The sequence below is a fragment of the Patella vulgata genome, chromosome 5 (genome assembly GCF_932274485.2).
Source record: "Patella vulgata chromosome 5, xgPatVulg1.2, whole genome shotgun sequence".
Lineage (NCBI taxonomy): Eukaryota > Metazoa > Mollusca > Gastropoda > Patellidae > Patella > Patella vulgata.
The window spans coordinates 1,038,630-1,044,629 of NC_065883.2; the positions used below are offsets into that span (position 1 = coordinate 1,038,630).

Sequence of the window (6,000 nt, forward strand, 5' to 3'; positions counted from 1 at the left end):
GCTGCAAGAAGGCTATTGTTTACAATGTAACATTGTGTCTTGTAATGTTGATAATGATCATAATGATGGTGTTTACATTTGTTTGTTGATGTGGCCTCATGACCTGTGACGTTTAGATAACGTCATATGGATATCATGGATATTCACTGTGTCAGAGTCACTTCTCTGCAGGTAGGGTGAGTCTGTCGTTCAGATTGACTTCTTGTTGGTCTTTCAGTGATTTGTTCGAGGAGCCAGGAGGTCGGGTGTTTGATCCCTGCATTGGCCGAGAAAGTTCATCCAGATTTTCCGGCGTGGTTCCCCCTTGTCAGTGATGCAGGACAGAGGGCCTGACAAGAACAGGTGTTTAGTCGTTCGGACGGGACGAAAAATCAAGGTCCCGTGAACACATTGGCTTGCACGTAAAAGATCTCTTGGCAGTTGAAATTCGATATAAGAGTAGGCCGTAGTGCCGCTGTCCGGGCACCATTTCCCTCATAGCACACTGTATGGCGTATGCCCGTCTTTATTAGCCCAGTGATTTGTTTGAGGGGTCATATACAATTACCGCTCTTTATTGTTATATTTCAAAAAGTGTTTTCGTTGGGACATTCTCAGTGATACATACTCTTATTTTCAAATCAATTTTATTCAAAATATATCTTTTCTTCAAACAAAAATCTTCTGCTGCATTATCATTTAGCGAAATTATTGTAGAAACGCCCCACACGATTAAGGGCGGGTCTGTTCCTATACATCAGTGATGTGTTAGGCAATGTACTACGATGTGCATTGTCGTGCCGATGACAGAACCATGCGTAACCACCAACGTAAGGCGACCTTTCTAATTTGGGTAAGATGATTTTCATAAAATTGATAGTGGCACCTTCAGAGGGCATATTTTTACACCCAAATTCAGTCAACCATATTTTACGATTGAAGCGTCGGTAGACTTGCTGGATTGCTGACATTATTGTGTTAGCATTGCAGCTGTAACCATGGAAAGCGACAAAATCAACCCGACAACCCTTGCAGGCTCTGAAAAACGCTCCTAACCAATCAAAACATCTTTTGGGAACAACATCACAGCCGCCCACTGCAGGACTGACTAGTCGCCTGTTACCAGCTTTACGTTGTACGATTTTCCACGCACGTGCAGCTTGTTGCGGGGTCATGTTGGCTTGGTTTGGCCAATTAGGCTCATTGAAACCCAATACAGTTGTTGCATCTCGTCGTATCGTCGCCTTGTTAGCTGATGCTCCATCAAAAATCATAGGAATATATCCGGGCCTTGCCGGCTGTTTACAATTCGCCCATTTCCGTTCCCCTTGGTCAAATCTCCAGTCATACCTATATAATATAATAATTTATATCTAAACGATTTGTCGATTACAAGTAAATCATTCTGACGGTTCATTTTAATCACTTAAACATGCATTATGCAAGAGCCAAATCTGCCCATTGCAGGCCTTTCTTTGGGTCTTAAACCATGACAAGACTATAATCAACTCTCTATGTCATCTGACGGGTACGATTGTAAACGACTGTTCATTATTAACCGTAAAAATGGATAATCGAGACTGTATTTATTATCGTAACAACGGTAACAGAGGCTACGGTATTTTTGAAATTCGGTTTTATCGGCTCATAGTGATGTAATGTGACTCAAATTTTTCAGAATTCTCTCTTTACATTATCTATTCTTTAACTACAATAGCGAGAGCTGTCAGCCCTTTATCTAATCTTCGGCAATGTCCTTTAATATATTTTAAGAGCTTGTCGGTGGTACGAAAATGCAACAGTCGAGAAAAGTGATAAGGCTTCGGTCAGCGGATTTGAACGAAACAGTAATTTTGTCTTCTAAGAATTGTTGTGCTAGAGTATTTTTTTCTGAAAGTTTGTAACTGTATATTAACAGTGAGGGGCGATTTGTACCCCCACCCTAATCAGACAATCCGGGCCTAATTATAGACACTTTCCAATCCCCGTTTCCGCAAAATCCTGTTTTCGAAATCATTGATTTATTTTTTGTTTAAAATGAATGGCGTAATCGACTGTTCACGTATTTCACAGAATATAATTGATTAGAAATTACAATATTTGTTTTAAACATTGAATATAAATCACTTTCTTTACATTCATATTAAATAAATGTAAGCTGTTAGACCCATTGAAGGTTCCAAAGAATAGAGACATATGCCATGGAAGGAAGATATTATGCAGGTTGTAAAATTTCGGCAATGGGGTTTTTCTGTCAGACGAGTAAAGTGATATGTGTTTTTGAATATAACAATTTTTTGGTTAAAATAAAAACAACAACAAAAAAAAACCCCAAACAAAAACAGTTTTCTTGTCGGCAAAATCAAATGTCCGAAATTCCATGCCTTTTTGGTCTGAAGGCAATCTATATACATTCTGCGACAGTTTTCGGGCATCGATCAATGTTTGTTTCATATTTGTTACCGCGCAGACGGGTAAAGTGGGGGAATAACTCTGGGTGGATCAATAAATCTAATACTTTATCTAAATAGTCCCATAAACAAAAAAACGTGCGAAATCCCAACCTTAAGCCTTATCACGTTCTTAAAACAATGGTCTAAATACTAAAATATATTTATTAATGACCTCATAGGCCTATACCTCTACTTACCACCATGCCACGCCGTCGAACTTCCAAGTATCACCACATTTGAAAGCAGACGAACAGATGCCTATACCCTTCTTGGAACTTTTCGCCAGGGTAAGGTGGAGCCATGTCGTCATCAGTAGAAGAATAGCGTATCTGAACATGATAGATGCTGAGGTTACAAATTAAACTTGAAGTACCAGATTCTGAAAATGAACCAATGAAATTTAGTAACTTATAAATCACGTGATAATGTCGTGCATGTATTTCAAAATCCGAGAAAAGGGAATATTTTCAAATTCTATTGAATTTTATATGTCAATTACATCCAATTATATGTCAATCTCTTAATGGGTCTCGGGAGTTGGAAGGCTGAATGGTTAGCGTGTACGCGTTGTATCATAAGGTCTGTTATTGAGTCAACTGGCGTGGTTTCGATTCCCCGGTTGTACGTGACAAGGAGTAGGATCGCCTGTCCAACCTCGTGAGTTTTCTTCGGGTCCCCCGGTTTCCTCCCACTGCTAAAGACCCCTACGAGCAAGCGAATTATTGAAATAAAATTGAAACATATGTTGGACCTAGTTTGTGTCGAGTGGACGTTAAACCCTATTTCATTTCTGGAAAAACATACCTTCAAGTTTTTAAGATATCGATATTGTAGCCCAAAAGTTTTTAAATTTTTAATGGGTTTCTTTCTTTCGCGATTGTTGACGTCCGTTTTGGGGTTTAAATGACGTAAAAACCAAAGAAAACAATGTTGACGTATTGCAAACATCCGTGACGTAACGAGATAATACTCTTCTCGTTCGATTTAATCCACTTCGAGCGGGGTCCGTAATTCGATACTCCCGGTATCACTTAACATCACTATAAAGAAACAACAAACACTCAGAAATTCAATGCAGTCTTTTCTATATTACTTGTCAAATTCAGGATTAATCACTATACAAAATATATTACAAAAACTTGTCAAATATTCTAACCTTTACTACTGTCCTCGAGTACAGAAAGCATTCTCAGACTTAAGTTAATAATTTACCCACCTTTCAATGGCTGTTTATGAGAAATATGTTTGACCCAGAAACACAAAACTTTGCACATAGTTTCTTATTGATGTATTTGATATATTAAAACAACAACAGTTTTATGGAGGACTATATTTTAGTTAGATTTTTAAAATTTATTAAAATAAAGCCTTAAAATAGATGGTATCTATAAACAGTCCTACCTTGTTAAAGAATAATCCTATTAATCCTATAATTCACTATTGCCAATTGAGAAATTGGCAAAAATATCATTTTCCTCTTCAAAATCAAACGTTTGAAAAAGCTACTCCATGGTGGAGAATAGAAAACAAGGGAGGTAATTGGGCGGTAATTGTGTTATTATTTCCAGTGTAAATGTTTTAAGTGTGAGAATGACACCTATGATCGTATAATGGTGAGTTGACAACCTATTGAGCAAAAGACATAGAAATAATTATGTTTTGACTTTCTTAGAAAATATGAAATTGTAACTTTAAAATAGGTCCAACAATTTTGAGTAAATTCTTAACTTAAGTCTGAGATTGTTTTGTGAATTTGTGGCCTGAATAAAATGGATATCGCCGGGAAATAGATCTAATATTAGTAATACAATACAAAGTGACAACACAGACCGTAATACAACACTTATCAAAAAATGAATTCTTTATTTAAAATAACTGTTAACAGTTGACTGGGTAATGTTGAAAAGGCCACTAATTTGCAAACATTTAACCACAGACTGGAACTGAATATTTGATTTTACAGATTGAAAAGGCAGGGGTGATGATGCAGATGTTGATGTGAAACTAGGGCTAGGTCTATGTGTAGGTAGAGGCAAAGATCGTGCAACTGTTTGTGTTTGTAATCATCATCATCAATTCCTGTTATCCCCTGAAGGGGCATAGGGCCTCCATAACGGTTCTCCATTTGTCTCAGTCTTTGGCTGGTTTTTTTTGTTGCTTCTCCCCATGATATATGACAAGCATTCAGTTCAGCATCTATAGATAGGTTGGGCGCCCCTCTTTCTCTTGCCTTGGGGGCTCCAGTCTAGAGCCTGTCAGGTGATGTTGTTTTGAGGACGTCTTAGGATGTGACCTAACCATCCCCATTTGAGTTTCTTAATGGTGCTTGATAACGCTGTCTAGACGGTTCTTCCCCATAGTTCAGTATTTGTGATTTTATTCTGGCCATCTTATCTCCAGGATTTCTCGTAGATCATGTTCTGTTTTCTTGGTTTGTTTCCACGTCTCTGATCCATAAAGTGTCTGTAAACAACCTTGTAAAATAGAGGAATATATTCTTTTTCTATTTGGAACTGGAATCAAAGTTGTATGAATTCAAACTTTGTTCATTTTTGTGACCGGTTAACTTTGAAATGGTTTTCATCATGCATTTCAAAGTGGTGATACCTAGTGGCTTATTATTATACCGTATTGCATCTTCAAACTGCACATGTTTTTCGGGGTTTTGAAACAGGATTCTATTGTCAGGATTTAATTTTGAAATGTAAAGTTGAAATGACGAAACTGGGCAATTCAGGTCACATGTAGCATATATTCTACGTTTGGATTCAACGGAATCATTAAAATCGCCTCGATGACTTTTTGTAATATAAACACGATTTTGTGATATATACAGAAGACCGGTGTCATCTGTTGAAACAACAAAAGTATCTTTATAGAAAACTAACGTTAGATCAAACCATACTTTGTAATAAAAGTAACTTGACAGATACTGGCGAATATTTATCATGTCACCGTCAGAAATAGGTGAATGGTATAATGAGTTATCAAGGCCTACTTTATTTAATTTTCTGATTACACTTATAAAAACATTATTTGCAGAGTAAAACTCTCCATCAACAAGAATATTAATATTCCTTTCATAAGGAGGGGCACGTAAGTGTTAGTGTATTGCTGCCCTCAAACCAACAAAAGATAACCTGGAATACATCCTCCCGATTTGCTGACCTAGCTTCTGCTGGGGAAAGTCACAAAATCTTCAGTGTTATATCGATGACTGAACCACTCTGAAAAAAAAAATACAGATTGTTTAAAAAAAAACAAAAAAACCCCACACAAACACAAGAATAAAATACAGTTCGAAAAGGATTTTATTTTTTAATTTTGGATCAGGGTCTGGTTATAACTGACACCAAAATTGCAGGACATCTTCATTTCAAATTTTACTACTTTTTTGCAAGTTGTTGAATCCAGGCTTTTTTTGTGATTTTTTAAATTTTACTGATCATACCATTCTTCTATAAAAAAAAAAAGAGCTAGAGGGCGATGATAGCCGATTGATTTGATGACCTAGCGCCTGGTTGTCCAAGACTTGTTTACATTCTTGGGGCAGGATGTTGATAATAGG

The 6,000-nt window shown here is 37.0% G+C and overlaps 1 pseudogene; it reads right to left on the reverse strand.

Moving 5' to 3' along the window:
• Nucleotides 1-3,211: 3,211 nt before the first annotated feature.
• LOC126822191 (uncharacterized) lies at nucleotides 3,212-5,583 on the reverse strand (annotated as a pseudogene).
• Between the last annotated feature and the right edge of the window lie 417 nt (nucleotides 5,584-6,000).